Below are 20,116 nucleotides of genomic sequence, written 5' to 3' on the forward strand. Positions count from 1 at the left end.
TACAGCCGCTGCTGGATCTACGGCGGCAGCGGCGGGGCCAGGGAAGCTCCCACCCCACTGGCGCGGCGCGGCCCACCCTTGACTACAGCCGCCACCGCCGCCGGGGAAGAACCCCCCCAAGCTCGCCTCGGCCTAGTGCCGCCGCCGGATCTACGGCAGCAGCGGCGGAGTCCAGGGAAGGCCCCACCGCACCCGCACTTACCTCCTTCCTCGTTGCAGGCCCATCGGGAAATGGCGTCCCCAGCATAACCGGAAGTGACACAAAGGGCTATTGCGTCACTTCCGGTTACGCAGGGAACTCCATTTCCCGACGGGCCTGCAACGAGGAAGGAGGTAAGTACCTCCTCTCCCCCCCCCACTGCTCAATCGCCCCCCCTCCCACCACCCTGGCCTGGCCTGCCACCGCTTTCGCGGCGGGGGCCAGGGAATTCCCCCCCACTCTCTGCAAGCGGCGGGGGCCAAGGAAGGCCCCCCCCCTCACCCAGCATCACTTACCTTCCTCTCTCGAAAAAAGAAAGACCATTCCATCAATGAACTGGATAGGGGAATGCAATCCAACTAATGGATTGCATGGGTTGGCTTCCAATTGAGCGCTATAAGTGCGCAAAAAAAAAATTGCCAACCCGGAAGTAAAGTCTGATCAGATTGAGACAGACATACTTCCTCCCCTTTTCAGCTTTAAACTCCCACCCAGCCCTCAATATTCCAGCAATCTCCCTGAGATTGGGAATGTAAAGCCAGGGAATGTAAAGCCAGCATTTCTTTCTGGCAGTACTGCGTTTCAGAAAGATTGCTGGAATATTTTTCATTTTAGGGTGCTAGGTTGACCCTCCCCCCAATAACTCCATTTAACATGGCGGAATGTTCGTTTTACAGACTGTCCTTAACTACAGGGAACACAACTGTGTTCCCTGTAATTAATAGCAATAATAATAACAAAAACAACAATAAGGAGTTGAACCACAATGAAAGCCTGCCTGTCTTCACTGAAGAGGAAAAGCCAGGAGAGCTTGGGCTATGGGGTGTAAATATAAAATGGAATAAATAAATAAATAAACAAACAAACAAACAAAGGAGGGGTGGAATTAAAAGCAGCAGTGTTGCTGAATAAACAACAAGAAGAATTTTTTTTTAAAAGGCTATGTCTGTCTTTTACCAGTAAGAGGAAAGTGGACGTGCCCAGGGGGATATGCCAATTTTTGACTGGCCCTAAGTACGTACCAGTCTTAAGAAGCTACCTGTCACTTCAATTCATGACAGGCATTAGCTTCAGTCTCTCCACTGGGTTACTCTTTGGAGGGCTCTGATGACCCTCCAGGGTGGGAGAGTGTGTGCACTGGGCACGTCCACATGCCTTAGGGGACCTCATCCCCTTGCACCACACCTATTCAGTTGTTCACCAAGGTTAGGGTGGGTAGCAGTGCTGTGTTTGCTATCTGTTATTTATTTGCTTAGTATATGATTTCAGGTTGTGTTTGTGCATTTGGTGGGGCTACTGTTTTAAAAAACCCTGGGAAAAGTCTGTTCAGACTAAGAAAGAGAAGTTTCCCCCTCCTCCAACTTTGGGATTGGAGGATGCTTCATCAGGTGATCATGACTGGGAGTTGAATGTGCCTCTCAGCACTTCAAAAAGGTACCTCTCCCCCTTTTTTTACCCGATTTTTTAAAAAAAATTATAGCAAGCGAACCGCACCACGCAGAGTGCTGAGAGTAGGCTCAAAATGACCCCCAGCCACAACTCTCTAAGCACAAGAAATTTCAGAATGGTAGCTTTAAAAACAACACAGTTATGCCCTAATCTTTTCCGCAATGCAATCCTATGGGTGAAATTATCCAAAATGACGGTCGGATCGCTCCGCGAAAAGAGAAGCGCTTCTCCTATGGCTGCTTCTCTTCGCCATGCTTCTAAGGGTTCCCAGTTCACTTCTACTCCGCCTCTGGGCAGGCCAATTCGCTTCTGATTCTCCGATTCTAAGCGGAGCGGAGCACATCCCTAGTTTTAATATGTGCAAATTTTTCAATAACAGTATTGAAATCTACATTGAAATCTCTCTCAATTGACAATATTGCTAGGTTACTCAGTCTTTTTTGGGTCATTGTAGAACTCTGATACGTTTTGATTAATTTAAGTTTTGAGAAACTTCTTTCAAGTTTGATTAATTTAAGTTTTGAGAAACTGGCAGTTGAAACAGTGATAGTTAGAAAGATTCTTAATGTCACAACAAAGTTTGTCAAACTCTCTTGCAGCTTCCTCTTGTACACCCACCGAAGCAAATCTAAAGCTGTCCAGTTAGCAATCTGCTCATCAGGATTGACATCCTTATACAAGACAATGTGGCGCCGAAGGCGATTTATTTCGGCTATCATAGCTGCAGCATTCAACTCTGTGTACTTAGCACATATGTTCTGAATTTGTTTATTGATAAGATCATCATTTTTAGTATCGAGCAATGTCTGGATTTGCAGGAAAGCAAATAGCTGGTGAAGCGTATTCATTGCATTGTGCACCTGATTCTTTTTTATTTAGCATCATGGCTGATATGATGCCTTTGATATGATAACCGATCACCTTGCAGGCTGCATTTCCTCCCAAACGGGCCTCTCTAGCACACGCCTCACTGCTCTGTCCTCCTTCTGGATGACTTAGAAGGTAGCCAGAGCAGCAACACGTGTGCTAGAGAGGCCCGTTTGGGAGGAAATGGAGCCTGCAAGGCCTTCCTGACCTGTGCGCAACAAGAAAAATGCTGTAAAATGTTATGTGGCAACGTTTATTTGCCCTGTCTACACAATTGGATCTACACAGATTTAAATTTATTATTACTGCTTTCTTTCTGTTTTTGAAATTTTTGCGCCCCTAAGAATTTTGCGCTCAGGGCAACCGCCCCTGAGGGGGCCCCCCACGCTATGCCAGTGGTCTCTATATGAAAATTATTTAGCATTAGATTTCCTCTAAAGTAAAGAAATTGCCAAAAAAAGGCTAATTAGTGGAGTTGAACAGGCTTCATGAGGCTCGTTAGCACTTCACTGACTTTATAGCAGCTTTAGGAGAGAAAAAAGAATACCATAATAATTGCTTTTCCTGATCTGCTGGAGTGGAGTGTGCCGACACCTCTGTTGAACCAACCTGCAAAGTATGTGTGAACCCCCACCGCCCTTTAAGTAATCGTTGATGGGGGGAATAGAACAGGGTGAAAATATTCACCTCATCTGCAGTGTGATGTATAGCTGAATGTAATGCATATTCCTTCAGGTAAGCTGCATCCACTTTAAGTGAGGCTATTCCATAGAAAAACATCAACACAAGAATACAGGAAGCTGCCATATATGTTAGACCATTTGTCCATCTAGCTCAATATTGTCAACACTGACTGGCAGCAGCTCTCCAGGGTTTCAGGCAGGATCCCCCCCCCCCCAGCCCTATCTACCTGGAGAAGCCAGGGATTGAACCGGGGACCTTCTGCATGTGAAGCAGGTGCTCTATCACTGAGCTATGGTCTTTCTCTAACATCCTACCTGAAAGAGGGAAGGGCTGCACTGCACATCAGCTCCTTTAAAGAAAAGATGAACAAATCAGACTATTTCCAGTGTTCACTCCTGCGTTCCTTCCATTCCATGTTTTTATATTTCATATGAATAAAAATGTGCATTTAAATGCAGATCTAAATATGCCCTTCTAAAACATGACCTCTCAAGATGCACAGTTCTATTCTCTGTCTCTCTCTCTCCCCCCCTCTCTCTCACACACACTCAAACTACACATTTTTAAACACATATACAGTTTTGAATAGTCAGAATAATTGGGAAATGCGAAAGATGGTATACAACACAAAGAAATGTATATACAGCACAACTGTATACTTGTCTAAAAAAGTAACATTGAATCCAGTGTGGCTTACTCCCAGGTGAGTGTGTGAGGAATTGCAGCCTAAACTCTGATCTGCACTTTAAGCTAGATCAGGCCAGCTTGTATCTGAATTCACAATGATGAATTCCTCTCCATCTCTACTCTAAGACACCATTTTAGGAGGCAATCCACAGTGTGATGTCCTATGGGATCCTTCTCCCTTTCTTGGCTAGTGCTTTGCCAAGCGAAGAAGGAGGCTTTTAGGGTAAATTTCACACTTCCTGAAATGTTACCTTTATGGTGTGAAAACAAACCTCATGAAAAATTGGGCTCAGCCGTTTTCCTCCCATCCATATTTTCATGGAGTAATTTGCTTCATGCAATTGTCTTTTTCGAAAACAGTTTTGCTGAAGTTGATGCGAGCTTTTTTTCTTCTTTTTTTTTTGACAATGGTAATTAGTTGCTAAGTTGAACAGAGGAGAAAATTAGTGGCTTTAGCACACACATGCAAAACATTTTGATTTGCTTGTCATTCTCTTCCTTAACAAGTTACTCTTCAATCCTGTATTCCTTTTCTCACTTGACATTTTGTCTGAAGTTGTACTGAGAATTGCATCCCACCCTCTATCACTTTCTGTTTAGCAAAACAAACACTCTTCCCCCCCTCCCTCCATTAGGGAGCACTGAAAAATATTTAAAAGCAAAATCTATCAAAAGACGAGGACACTGTGAAGCAAAATGATGGCTATTTTCACAAGTTGCAAAATTGGCATTAAAATCAGCTCCACACAAGAGCGGTTTAGATCCAGCTTTATGGTTTGTGAAAGCAATTTTCCTCGTCTAAACATAAGGCTATTTGTCTACTTTGTACCATGATGGAAAACGGTATATTTGCTTGGGCAAAGCCCATGTTTTCTGCATCATGGCCTGGCAGGTGCATGACAATGCAGACCCAGACAGGCAGAAAAAAACGCTAGTTTATCAAGACCCTTGTGGGCTGCCATACATGGACGGTGTTTTGCTTGGGTGGTCACAAGTTGTGTGAGTGTAGGTAGCTGCCTTATGCTGTATCAAAACCATCTAGTTCAGCCTTCTTCAACCTGGGGCGCTCCCGATGTGTTGGACTACAACTCCCAGAATTCTGGGAGATGCAGTCCAACACATCGGGAGCACCCCAGGTTGAGGAAGGCTTTTCTAGTTCATCTTCTCTGCCCTGATGGATGACAACATTCCAAGGCCCTAAACAGAGGTCCCATTCCCAGCCACCTTGAAATGTTGAGGATTGAATCTAGGACCGTCGGCATGCAACGCATCTGCTCTCCTGCTAATCTTCGGCCCTTCCCTATAGGTTCACTGGTTTGTTGATAGGGCTTTGCAGTGACTTGATACCAAATATTATTTATTTATTTATTACATTTTTATACTGCCCAATAGCCGAAGCTCTCTGGGCTTAGTTTTTGGGGGCCATGCTTTGACCCATTTGAAATGGCACTGTTACCAGTAGCAGCCCATCAGCTACTTTTGGAGTTCAGAGCTAAATTTGCTAAATCAGACATGCTAAATTTGGGCTCCATTTAGCCACTAAAAACTGGGTATTAAACTCATGAAAATACTAGGTCTGTACATGGTTAATAAATCCTGGAATATCTGTTCTGCCTCTGTTCGTTTGTATTTATGTTTCCCTATAAATAAAAGTTTTCTTTTCTTTTCTTTTCTTTTGGTCTTACAAATGCATAGTAGCCTTGGGTTATAGCTGGAGATTTTCAGACTTTCCCTTCTGTTTGTTTAGGAGGAGGGTGCAGAACCTCTTTCACCCTCAGGGTGGAGTTCCATTTTGGAGAAGCTTTCGCATTCCAGTGGTGGGTGAAGCCAAAGGCGAAAGGGACGTATTTTAGCCAAAAGCCCTTTCTGCCAATAACTGAGCCATGGGAGAGGGATTTCAAACTTTTAGGATGGGGAAAAAAACTACACGAAAACTGGGGAAATGACAAATGATCATGGAAAAGGGGGTGGGCCCAGAGGAAGGAAATTTGGCCTTCCCAGCTGAAGGTTCCTTATCTCTGGTTTAGAAAAACAAATGAGCTAATAAGGAAGTCTCACTTGCCAGGCTTTCTTATACCCCTGAATTAAAAAAGAAAACTGTTGGAATTTTCATATTTACACTGCTGGAACATATTAATTCAGAATGCAAACCGTACTTGCTACGTCTAAGCTAACTATGAAAAGAAGTTCAATGTTTAATCGAAAGCATTATGCTTTTACCAAGTATTAAGCAGCAGATTGTAAGGTGTGTAAGTAGGTCAGACATTGTGTTGAGTGATTGTGCTTCATCTTTGGCCATCTGGCAGCATGAATCAATGTCAGCTGGATGCAAATAGAACTCTGGAAAGGTGACCTTGGTGATAGGATTGGGCCATGGAGAGCAATCCATAAGAGGTGACCTGCATTTATTAGGACATAGTAAGAATGAGATTTTTAAAAAAATAAAATCCCACTGTTTTGATTTCCAGAAATTCTGTTGACCAGAGATACACATGTCCAGTCAATCTGGTAGCTAGGATATTTAGTTAAATTCAGAGAATTTGAACTTTCTTTCTGCTTATAAGTGGAGGTGTAACCCTTAAGATTGTGGAGAAAAACATAGCAAGTAGTTTGCCCAAAACAAGTGCTGCGTCTGGGGCATGCATGTCTTTAATAGCTCAGAAAGGGTAGGTAATTAAAGGGCAGATAATTGTCAATATCCAAGTTGGTACTAGTGCTAAGGGAAATTACATTGCATTAGCATAAGCAACTTCTATCTCAACACAATAGGATATACTGGTGTGATGAACTTTCTGGGGAGACCAGTCATGTCAGCTTTACACTATTGGTGTTGTGCTTGAGGCTTCTTATGCTAGCACAACATAATTTACGTTCCCACTAGTATTGACTTGGATACCTGTGAAAGTGGAAGCAAGAAGATTGAATTGTTTAAATGGGTTAAGCTGTGAAATGCTGGGCACATGAGGAAGAGAAACTGAAGGGGATTTGGGAGGAAAAGATGGACCTAAGGTTTATCCTGGGATCACCCAGGGTTCGCCCCTGCCTGAGCACTGGATCCCCTGTGTGTCACCTAGATGAACAGGTTTGGCCCCTGGATGATCCAGGCATAAACCTTAGGTCTGGCTATGGCCGAAGTGTGCAGACATGGTCCTGCTTAAGGAAAGCAGGGAGTAACAAAATAATGAATTTAGTATGGATTTTATGTGTCAGGTGATGATGTCTGGAAAGAATAGTAGCTAGATTTTGAAAGGTATCGGGGGGTTTAATCCACTTAGCAAGGTAGAACTCAAATAGAACTCAGTTAAAATTATTTAATTGATTTGGGATTTCATATTTACCATTATGGTTTCACTGCTGCCAATAAAGCTAATGTTGTAGTTGTTGTTGATGATGTTCAATAAAAGTGTTTACAGTGTTCTTAAGACCAATGAAAGGGTTTCCATTGTTTGATATTTGACCCAAAGCAGAACTATCAGACTTGCTTCAAATACCAAAAAGAAGGCTTCAGAAAGAAGGTTAATAGCTAGAAGTGATGGGTCTGTCTCTAAAACCCAGGCCACATCTTCATTCCTCGGCTGTATAGCCTCTTATACAGACTGCCAAAACTAAAGCAAATTTCTTTTTAGGTCGAGATCTTCCTTTAATTATCTCTCCTACTCACCATCATTATGCAGGGATGTATGAGATTTTTTTTTCACTTTACAAATCACTTGAAAATGCCCTATTCGCAACCCCAAATGAGAACAAGAAGGCATGTTCTCTGAAAATGTTTGCAGATTCCTGAAATTGCATTCTTGTTTGCAAATTCTACACTGGAATAATGCACAACTTTTCTCATTCAAATGAACTGAAAAAAAACAGTTTGCAAATGAGGACAGGACTGAGCTTTGAAGTAAAGTTTGGAGAATTTTAGCGAGCTTGAGCATCCTGGTTCTCCCATTCCTATTATGCTCATTAAAGCAGAGAATTTTGCCTGCAGTCTGCATCTCAGCTGGACACAAATCCACTCACTCAGGCACATGTTTATGCACAAATGTACACACACATATCCACAAACTGAATTTTCCAACCCCATCACATCATTAGCTATTTTCAACAAGTTCTTCAACACAGACAGAGGCACTCTTGAATGAAACAGATTATCTAGATCCATTTCAATCGGCTTCAGGCCTGGTTTTGGAACGGAAACTGCCTTGGGCGCCCTTTGTCTAGGCTTAGATGGACAAAGTGTCAGCTTCTTATGTTTCTAATACATCAGGTAATCCATATTTAGCATACTTCTTGTCTGAAAATGGTATAGAAATTAAGTGTTCTATGTTATGGATTGGTGATGTTTGCCTATGCAATAGCAGCAGAATTCCACCTCAGTAATATAGACCTTTTTGTTTTATTTTGTATATGTCTTTTATTCATAAGATTTACGGGTCTGTACAACATGCAACCACACTAGTAGTATTACTATCCCAGTTATACATTCCATTCTGAACACAATACATGAGTAATATCTGTTGTGCAATAATTATTTATTATTATTTATTATGTTTATTTATATCCCACATTTTGCCCAATGCTGGGCTCAAGGCGGCATTACAAAATTTAAAACATATACATTTAAAAACTATAAATAGGGGGGCAGAGCCTGACGGCCATGTACTGGTAAGATTTCTTGTGAGGCTCCCAGACGGGACAGCCAAAAATCCAATTATCTTTAAATGGGCATGAATCTCTAATGAACATTAATGAAAATGCTTATGATCTTTTACTGATGGTGATGATGGGTTTTTTGAAAGTATAATCTGTATATGGAGTGGGGAAATCAGCGCAGCTTCTGTGCTTAGCAAATCAGTCTGTCGGAGTGAAGAGTCTAAATCGAAACCAGAGATTTGTTATTGTTGGACTTCTTCCAGCGACTGCTGAATTAAATTGCTGTGATATATCACTCCTTATCTGTGTAGATCGAGCAATTGGTAATAAATTTAACCATCAGAAAGCAGTGAGAGAGAAAAGTTGCTTACTTGCATGGAATGAGAGACTGTGTTGATTGTTACCTGGAATATTAAGCAACTGATTTATGCCCTATGCCGAACATTAGAAAACCAAAAAAAAAAAAAAAAAAGTTGAAAAAGCTGCTTGGCAACGTTGTAAATGCCCCTCAAATCATAATATTGGCCGCCTTGAAAAGGTGTCCTTGGAAGAAGATGCAGATAGTAGTGAGAGTGACAAGATGGCGGGAAAAGCTGGCAAGGAGCCAGCTACTATGGATGAAATTAAGAGCTTCATATTAGCAAACAATGCTACACTTTTTTAAAAAATGGATGAGCATGCTGAAAAGGCAGACAAGAGGATGGATGTGTTAGCTGGCAAGATTGCACAGAATGACAGGAGTATAAAGACATTAGAAGCAGGAGTAAATTTATTGGAGAAACGGCAAGATGTCTTTGAAAAAAGCTGTAATGTACAGTTTCAGGACCAAGAGAAGAGGCTGATCCAATTAGAAGACCAGAATCGATGATCCACGCTACGAATTAAGAATTTTGTTGAAGTATCAGGAGAGGACTTGAGAAAAGTAATTTTGCAGTGGTTTAAAGAAATGATGCCTGATCTGGAAATAAAGGACTGTGCGGTGGACAAGATTCATAGAGTGGGAGGATCAAACTACAGAGGAGTATTTAAAGACATCCTGTTGAAATTTGGCAGCTACTACAAAAAAGAGCAAGTTATGAAGAAATTGAGGTCTATGGCTCTGATACAATAAAAAGGCAAATCAGTGCAAATTTACAACGATCTTTGTCAGCAAACACTCAAATGGAGATGCAGTGTCAAACCAATAACTGAAATATTAACAAAGAATGTAATAAAGTATGCCTGGGGTTACCCTGTTTTTTTAAGGTTTACACATGGTGGGAAGCAATACAGAGTAACCTCCTTGGATCAGGGCAAGGAGTTGCTGAAGAGTTTGGGTTTGTATAATGGTGTAAGTTTGAAAGAAGCAGGTGGGAACGGAAGTGAAGCTGGGGCGTCTGGGATGTAATAAACTTGATAAATTGACTATGAGATAATAGTATATAAATTTTGTTAAAATATAGAGGTCTTGCCGGTCAGGCGGAGCACTGCCTTCCCCCCTCCCCTAAGGGTAGACAACGGCCAGAGTGATAGATTTACAGGGATTTGGGGGGGGAAGAGGTGGGGGTGGGGTGGGGGTGGGGTGGGGGTCTGATTGGGTGGGAGGGAGGGATTTAAAGGGGTTTTATGGTTTTTGTGTTTTATGTATGTGAATTTGCGTTGCAGAACACATGGGATCGGAAGGAATATCAAAAAGTTGAATATGGATAAGAAAATAAAAATGTCAACGCTTAATGTAAAAGGTCTGGGGGCAGTCGTGAAAAGGAGGAGAATTGAACAAATGTTAAATAGAGAAGGATCTGATATTGTCCTGCTGCAAGAAACACACCAGGGATCCGATGGGGTAAACGAAATACGCATAAAATGGTCAGTTTATTATGAAAAGTCACTGGGGACTTCAAAAAAAAAATGGAGTGGCTATTTTGATTTTTAAAAAAAGGGAATTTATATTAGAAACTATAAAAAAAGGATGATAATGGTAGATATCTTATGATAAAGGGTCAAATTGAAGGCAAAGAGTATACATTAGCCAATGTTTATGCCCCTAATGAGAGACATAGAGAGTTTTATACAGAATTATTTAAAGAAATAGAAGAGTTTAAGGAGGGGTATGTTATCTTTGCTGGGGACTTTAATATGGTTATGGATAATAGATTGGACAGGTCAAACCCCACTAGTGTTGAAAAGAGAAATAATATTACTATATTGAACAAATTGGTAAAAGAGAAAGATTATGTGGATTGTTGGCGTTTACTTAGTGGGGCGAATCCTGGCTTTTCTTATTACTCTCCAGTTCATCATACATACTCTAGGATAGACTATATATTTGTTTCAAAAGAGTTTGCGACTAAGGTTTGTAAAATGGAAACGGGGGTAATAAAGGTAACAGATCATGCATTGCTAAGTTTAGAGTTTACAGTTAGGAAGAATTACAAAGAAGCATATAGGTGGAAAATGAATACAAAATTATTGAAGTATAATAAAGTGGTAGAAAAAATGCAGAGGGAACTGTCAGAGACTTGGGAAATTAATGAAAAGGGAGGAACGGCAAGGGCAGTTGTTTGGGATACCATGAAGGCAGTAGCAAGAGGGATTTGTATTAGAGAAATGTGTAATTTAAGGAGGCAACAGCTTGCAGCACAGGAAAAGTTGGAGGTAGAGATTAAGAATTTGGAGAAAGATTATTGGCAATTTAAAAATAAACATAAATTAATAGAAATACAAGCAAAGAAAAAAGAATTAGAGAACATAAATTTAGAGCAAGTTCAGAAAAATCTAATTTATATGAAAAGGGAGTATTTTGAAAATAGTAATAAAAACTCTAGATTGCTAGCCAGACTCACACAAAAGGAAAAAGCTAGGAATGGGATAGGAATATTGAAAGATAAGCAAGGGAATTATTGTCATATAATGAAGGGTAAAATAAAAATCTTTCAAGAATTTTATCAAGAATTATATAAGGGAAAGGATATCCAAAAAGAGAAGTTGGAAGCTTATATAGAAAAGTATATAAAGAAGGGAATAAAAATAGAACATAAAGAGTTAATGGAGAAGGTAATAACTCAAAGAGAAGTTGAAGAGGTAATTGAGAATTTGAAAGTGGGTAAATCACCTGGGGTAGACGGCTTAGGACCGGAATATTATAAAGTTTTTAAAACGTTTTTAGTACCGAAATTATTGAAGTTGTACAACGCCATATTGGAAGGAGAGAGGACACCAGAATCATGGGAACATTCATTGATAATTTTAATTCCAAAACCAGATAAAGACTTGACTGTCCCTGATTCATATAGACCTATTTCATTAATAAATCAAGATGCTAAAAAAAATTCAACTATTTTGGCAAAACGGTTAAATAAATTTATAGCTGAATACATAGGGGAAGACCAATGTGGATTTGTAGCAGGTAGACAAATGCATAATTTAGTGGGAAGAGTTTTAAATGTAATACAGGTGATAAAAAAGTCTAAGATTAAAGCGGGAATTTTGGCACTGGATATTTTTAAGGCTTTCGATTGTGTGAGCTGGCAGGCATTAAAGATGGTTTTAAATAAAATGGGTTTTGGAAATAAATTTAAAGCTATAATAGAACAGTTGTACTCTCAAAATACAGCCGTAGTGGTAGTGAACGACAGAGTTACGGATAAGATATGACTAGCCAGAGGGACAAGACAAGGATGTCCACTCTCGCCGGTCCTGTTTGTAATGGTTATGGAATTATTGGCGAATGCAATAAGAGATGATGGAGAGATAGAAGGAATAGGTGGTATTAAAAAAATAAAATTGAATATGTTTGCGGATGATACTTTGCTAACTATTAAAAATCCAATAAGAAAGATGGAAAGAATTAAACAGCAATTGAGAGAATTTGAGGAAATTACTGGGTTAAGAATAAATTGGTCCAAATCAGAGATAATGTTATTTAGTTATACTAAAAAGGAAGAGAAGGAATGGGAAGGAAAGGGAATAGAAATGAGAGTTAAGGAACAGATTAGATATTTGGGAATTAAAATTACACAAAATTTTGAGAGTTTAGAGAAGGAGAATTTAAATAGTTTAAAAAAAGAGATTTTAGTAAAATTGGAAAAATATAAAAGATTAAATGTATCCTTGTTTGGAAGAATAGCATTAATAAAAATGAAGATTTTAGCAAAGATTAATTTTGTGTTCAGGATGTTACCAATAAAAATTTCAGAATCAGAGATAAAAAGCTGGCAAAATATCATAAACAATTATTGTAATGGGGACAAGAAAGCGAGGGTAAATAAGAATAAATGGTACTTAAGTCAAAAAAAGGGAGGATTGGGTCTCCCAAATATTAACCTGTATTATGTAGCTAATAGGTTAAGACATATTGTGGAAGCAATTATAGGAGTAGGAGATTTAGACTGGATGGAAGATAAAACTACAAGTAATATAGAGATGAAGTTGGAAAATGTATTCTTTAGGGAAGGAGAAAAAAAATGGGTTGAAAGTATAGGTAATCCGCTCTTGAGGTTTCACTGGGAAATTTGGAGTAAATATAAAGGGGAGTTGCTCTCGAGCAGCTCCCCTTTATCACCGGTAATAATGCTAAAGAATTTCCCGGAGTAATTAAAGAGTAGATTAAGTAAAGTTTTAATAGAAAAAAATAAAATAAAATTAAGGGAATGGTTAAGAGAAATGAATACAAGAGAGGATTTGGAAGAGGTTTTAAAAGATAAAAAATTAACTTGGTTAAATTATTGGCAATTTTAAAAGTACTTGGCACAGACGGATGTCCAGATTATTCACCAAAAGCCTGCCAGAACAAAAAAGTTTTTGCTGCCTCTGAAAGCACATCACAGAGGGAGCCAGTCTAGCTTCCCTGGGAAGAGAGTTCCAGCGAGAAGGCCCTCTCCCGCGTTCTCACCAGGCGTGCCTGTGATCATGGTGGGACTGAAAGAAGGGCTTCCCCAGACGATCTCAAATCACAGGCAGGCATGTTAGAGTAATCCAATCGGGATGTAACTAAAGGATGTGTCACCATGGCCAGGTCCGACATCTCTAGGAATGGGTGCAGCTGGAGCACTAGCGTTACTGTGCAAATGCTCTCCTGGCCACCGCTGAAACCTGGGCATCCAGGCTCAGGGCTGAATCCAGAAGTACACCCAAGCTGTGGACATGTGTCTTCAGGGGGAATGTAACCCCATTCAGCACAAGCTGAATCCCTGTTCCCTGATCTGCTTTTCAACTGACCTGGAGCACCTCTGTCTTGCCTGGATTAAGCTTCAATTACTGCTGACAGACACTGGTTTAACACAGAAACAGCTTCCCTGGAATTGGGTAGAAAGGAGTAGTAGAGTTGAAAGTCTTGTGGAAATTGTTGCATCTGTGCATAGTAAAACCACTAAAACATGCTTATTTAAATTGCACTCTAGTTCATCTCTAAGAAAAAGAACCAAGAATGACTCATTAAAATTTTTTATCTAATGTGAAAGAAAATATGTAATTACTTGTTTTTCTTAGTATTTATGTGATGTTGCCTCAAATGCACTTGAGTTTATTTTAGGATTCCCAGATTTCCCTTGTAATCTGAGCAATTGTCAAAGTACAAAATGTCATTTTTAATAAATTGGTAAATTAACAGTGTGGCTTTGCAGAATTCAACTACAGTAGTCATGAAGATTCTAATGAAGCTCAGTGTCAGGGTCCGGGGCATGGGCAGCAAGGCCTCAGTGCAGGAACACTGGGGCTGGGATGGACGGCGGTTGAATCGGCAAACAGAGTCCAGGCAGGGCCAGAGGCAAAAGGCATGGTCAGCAGAAGGCCCAGGATTGCAGGTAGCCAGGAACGGGCTGCAGCAGGCACAGGAGAGCATGTTGCTGTGGCAAAGCTGGAGTGGAAATGCCTTTCTTATATAGCCCTTTCCTGGCTGCTCTCTGCTGTTCTGCATCAGGCCACCTGTGAGTGCTCGATGAAATGAGCCTGGATCCTGCCACTACTCTGCGGCCGGCAAGGTGCACTGCGGCCACCAGGTGGTGCTGCAGGACAGAACCTGATACTCAGCCTGAGTAATAATTGGCATAATTTATGTTTACATGATTTATATGGCACTTTCCTTAATAATAATTACACTCTCCCACCCCTAACAGACACAGTGAATCAATTTAAAACAATTCTGGGTGTCATATTTATCATGGTGCTATATAAATAAATAATAATAATAATAATAATAATAATAATAATAATAATAATAATAATAATAATTACATTCCATTTGAACCTGCCTGTTACAGTGCTCTTCAAAGGCCCTGTTATTTCTCCCACCACCTAGAGGGGCTAGGTTGGGCAGTACTTGAGACAGGGCCTTTTCAGTAGTACCGCGATAGTGGAACTTCTTCTAAATGGAGGTGATATTTGGTCCTTCCTTGTTTTAGGAAGGCAGAAAGACTGCCCAGTTCCATCAGGCTTTTAATATTGAATGTTTTTGCCGCTCTTTAATTGTAATACATTTTATTATATAGTTTTGATTCTTTGTCCTTTGAAGTTTATCTGATGTTTTAGTGTTTTTATTGTACATCACCCTGAGACCCTTCTAGGTGAGGGATATAACCTTATAGATCAAATTTATTTATTTATTTAGTAAATAAATAAATGGTCGCTGATCCCAATGAATTTTAGATATATATTTTTTTAAAAAAAAACAGAAAAATGGCCAGTTACTAACATGTCAGTGCTACTCAGAAAATCAAACCCAATCAAACCTGGGGCAGATCTATACCAAGCAGGATATGAAAACTGTATATGGCGTGTGTCCTGGGCCCCAACAGTTGTCACTACTGTTATAAACCGTTTTAAAGCAGTAGTGTAGATCCTGTCCTGGAACCCAAATTCCAGTGAGAAATCTAGTTAGGATTTTTTAAGCAGCTCTGGCTGTAAATTAAACGTTCTTTTCCATCAGGGCTTGGTGGGTTTACGTCCCAGTTTTCTACAGCTGGCCTGATTGCTGATTTTTGGAAGGTATTGTTTGGTTTGGTTGCTAATCCTGTATTGAACTGTTCAGTTTGATTTTATTGTAAACAGCTTTATTTATTTATTTATTTATTTAAGGATTTTTATGCCGCCATTCAGCCAAAAAAGGCTCTCACGGTGGCTTACAAAAGTATTTCTTGACAGTCCCTGCTGTCATGAAAAAGTGTTGTAGTTACGTACTATTTTTTGAAAGAGCAAAACTAATTATAAGGACAGTGCTCAATTTTAGGCTTTCTTATATACACAATCATCTACCATGTTTTCCATTTATCAGACTGTTTTTGAAATGTCAAGGTCAGACCTTTTAAAGTCAAGAAGCTAAAGAGGGAAGTCCAAGATTGTTTGTACTTCTAAACTAGTCATAATCCCTTCAGCTCCAACTGTCATAATGTCAATTTCAGGAAACAGGCACTTCAGAGTAGCCTTTACTTATTTGTTTTTCTTTTTAAGGGATACATGAGTGGTTATGCAGATATTTTCCCTTCAGTTTTAAAAGGGAAAGTTTTTGAGTATAAGGGCAAGTCTGGGAGTTTGCCACATTACTAGAGATGGCTTGGGCGCTGTCCAGTAGGTGCCTGCGAAAATCATGCACACATCTATTGATTTGGCTATTTCCAGATACTGCTTGATGTAGAGTTACGGAAACTTACAAAACTTGTATGACCAGAGATTATATTAAACACAGAGACAAACATGGGTGTGCCCACACAGACACATACAGAAGGACAGTTCTACAATATCCTCTCCAAACTTCTGAATGGTTATGGACGTAGTCTGGATAGGTAGGCTGTTTATTAGTCATTGAATAGATTTTGCAGTACAAATGCTGCGTTCTCTTATAATTGTGTAGTTACAAGTCTTCAAATTGTTTGGTGTGTTACCTCCCGTACTGCCCCCCTTAATCTTCTATGGCAACTGTGGAATGCAATTGCACTTATTCACATGTGACCTCGGGTTGCCATAGTTCAGCATTATGAGAATGAACTGAGGCCCAGGTCTAGTTGTGAGGAGTTTGGAAGCTTTTGCTGCCACTTTTTATTAACTGCAACTTTCCTTGTCATCCTAGTTCATCTTAGCTAGGGCTGTTTGAGGAACCCAACCTTCATGAATTCTGACACAAAGTGCCCTGATCCATATACCTCCTGAACTAATGTGAGGATAAGAATGTAATATGCTTCGGATTTCGCACTTCTCCAAACTTTGTGATGCAGGTCTGGGTTCAAATAAAAAAATGAAAATGTATTTTAAAATGTATATGTTTGGGTAAAAATGTATGAGGTAGCATTTTAGTGCATTTACATAATGTAGAAATGTGCATTTTGTGAGAAAACACGTTAAAACGTGTTTATGTACATTTATATGATTTTTACTGCGGATTTGTTTTGTTTTTAAATCACACATTCATGCAGAAACGAGATATCAGAAAAGACAGGGAGAGGTGGGGGAGTGGAAAGCAGGGAAGGATTTCAGGATGACAATAATGATTTATGAAACCCTTGCAAAGTCCTATAAATAAGGCAAGCAAGAGCACTTTAAACCCTCTAGAAGCACCACAGGTGTTGCTTTTCCTTAGGATTATTTATCCTTTCCTTATTTGAGTAACTGTGTCAAGAACCTCCATCTTCATACTCATGACTGTATTTAGTGATAATGTCATGCATGCAATTTCCCACAAATAACACTTTTGCGCATCTAAAATGCTACCTCATACAATTTGTGTTCTTCCCCCTTACCATTTTCCTAATGCTGGTAATGGCAGGAGGCCTGTATGCACAATTGGAAGTACTTTATCATTTGGATGAAGGCTTTTTTGTGCACTGCTAAGTAGAGCCACTCAAGAAAGGCATATCTCTGCCCTCTTTCCTGTTGACTTTTGGAAGACATTAGGAATCATTCTGTCCGGAGCGCAATATGTTCTTAAGGTAACTCAAAGCAGACTGGTGGTACTTCTTCCTTTGAGAAGACTAACCCACCCACCCAACTTTCCCCAGAAAAAACCCAGATGTGTGTACACGTCTTAGGAATTTGGGAAAGTCACAGAGATTCCTAGCTTTGAATAACTGAACTGTATGGATTTTCCCTTGATTTTCCTTCAAGATAGAATGGGGGGAGGGACTGGAAAAATTCTTGAACAGTTGTTCACCTTATATGCCCTCAGCATTAAAGCTGAGAGTAAGGGCTTTGCTAGACCTACCTGGGAATCCGGGCCTGTAGAGGGGCCAGCCCATGCTAGAAATAGCACGGGCTGTCGCTCCTAGCTATATGTAACACGCAATAGGGTAAAGGAAACCCCGTCGCGTCGACCATTTTTTTTTTCAGCTTAAAGGGGCCATGTGCACAGGAGCGCACCAACGATAAGGTAGGGTTGTTGTTGTTGTTTTAAAAAAGGGTTCCCCACTCCCCCTGCCCCCGATTCCCCCCACGATGTCTGATGCCCCCCTTGCCCACCCGCCTGCCATGTCCAATGCCCCCCTCGCCCGCACGCCATGTCCAATGCCCCCCTCGCCCGTCCGGCCGCAATCTCTGATCCCCCCCATTGCCCCTGGGCCGTGATTCCCCCCGATGTCCCCTGGCTCCACTCTTCCCCCCCTCATCTCTCCCACTGGGTCCGCTCTTTCCCCCCCCCGGCCCTGATCTCCCTCCCCCTGGCCCGATGGGCATAGCGCTCCTGTGGAGTGCTGTGCCCAGTGCACGGCTTCTCCTGGCTACTCGCAAGTAAATGCGGTAGCCGGGAAAAGCAGCGGAACAGGTTAGACCTTTTGCAGCCCCGGGCTCAGGCCAGGACTGTGGAAAAACTGGGCCAAAAGCGGTGCTGGTTAGCCCGGGGTCAGGGAAGTTTGTGCCCTGCCTGAGCCCAGGATCCCCTGTGCATCATCTGGACGCACAGGGATGTGGCTGGGCCTCGCACCGTGCTAACACCTCATCTAGCAAGGCCCTAAGAGAACCATATGATGGGCCTGTTCAGACAACACACTAAGCCATGGTTAGGCTGCTAAACATTTTGAGCAAATGGTTATGAGGGTGTTTAAACTGTGGTTATGTAGTCACCATGGTTAGGCATGGTTCATATGACATGTTAAGCCATGGTTCACATGACACACTAAGCCATAATGTTTAGCTCAAAATGCTTGACCACCATGGCTTAGCATATAGCCTGAACAGGATCGATATGTGAATACAAAGTCTAACAAATGTCAGCCAAAAAGCTGTTTGTTACACAGTGGCCTGGTTTGCTAAACCATGGTGTGGTTTGTTGAAATCAGGCTTGTTGTTGTGCCTGAACCAATCCCTGCAAATAAACCACGGTTTGTTAACCAGCTATAAATCACAAAGAAAAGCCATGTTTTGTTGTTGGCGTGTGAAATTTGGCTTGTTTAAACCAGCTCTCTGCAGCTGGTCCAGAGAGAATCACACAGGTTGCCTCTCTGAGCTCACAAAAATGATTTCGGAGAGGATGGAAAGGGGATGGTTATGCGGGCAGGGAGGGGCAGGGTCTGGGGAAGTGGGGATATGACCCATCCCCCAGTGTCTGCTCTTTTCCTGCTCTGCATAGGATGTCCATCAGACTCCAAGTTTGGAGGCTGATGGGCATCTGAATAGGATTACACCCTACAACACTCTGCAGAGTTTCTGTTGATAGGCAAGACCAGAGGGCAGAAGTGAAGAATATTCTATGGAGACAAAGCAGCAAGTGTCAAACATCCTGAGTGGAAACTGTTCACACAGCATGCTTGGGTTCTTTCGAAGTAAGTAGTGTGTAGAGCAGGAAGATCTGCACTTTTAATTTCCATTGAACAAGTTATTAATTGTGAATGGCTTTGAAACAGCCCACTGAATTTATTCAATATAAAGAATTATTTTATTTATTTATGTTTGCATGTATGTCTTGCCTTTCTCCATTGAAAATGAATATGTAAGATGAGCCTTAGACAAATTTTATGCACATCTACCCAGGAATGGAGGATGAATTTGTCCTGTTTTAATTTTTATATGAACATACCTAGTGTGCACCTCCCAAACCTATACATGAACAAGAGCACTATCCACATTTTTCAGAATGTTGTGATGAAGTTCATAGTTCAAAAATGTGCACATGAATGCATATATTAAGGGAAAGTGCACACACATATTTTTATTAGGGGAACATACATACAAAAGTGCATTATATTAGGGAAAACCCACTTGCAAAAAGTTCTTACTTAGGAACATGTATACTAAGAGAAATGTGCACGAAAATGTGTTTGAATGTTCATGCTGACCTTTCGTTTTGTTTTGTTTTCCCCCCCAAACTGATGTAGAAGCAGGATGAAACAAACCTACAGTCAGGAAAAGGAGAAGGGAAGTGAAACTACATTGACAGATTTGCCCACCCCTATTCAGAAGTAAGCCCAGTTGGTTCAGTGGAACTTGGGCCCAGGCAAATGTGCAAGGCTTGACACCACATTTGCCCCATTTCAAGTCAGGTCACCTTGGAAAAAATAAATCTACTAAGTTATGGTATGCTAGGACAGTGAAGCAGAAGAACCCGAGCCAGTTAGGAAAAACATAAATTATCATTGTCTATAATATAGAAAGAAAGAAAAACGGTTCTTAGAGAAGTATATAATTTCCTCT

At 40.8% G+C, this 20,116-nt stretch overlaps 1 protein-coding gene across 4 annotated transcripts in view; it reads left to right on the top strand.

Annotated features, from left to right (window-relative positions):
• Positions 1-20,116, top strand: part of PLCB1 (phospholipase C beta 1) — a 702,230-nt gene that overhangs the window by 637,774 nt on the left and 44,340 nt on the right. The window lies entirely within an intron of this gene.

The sequence above is a fragment of the Elgaria multicarinata genome, chromosome 4 (assembly GCF_023053635.1).
Source record: "Elgaria multicarinata webbii isolate HBS135686 ecotype San Diego chromosome 4, rElgMul1.1.pri, whole genome shotgun sequence".
Lineage (NCBI taxonomy): Eukaryota > Metazoa > Chordata > Lepidosauria > Squamata > Anguidae > Elgaria > Elgaria multicarinata.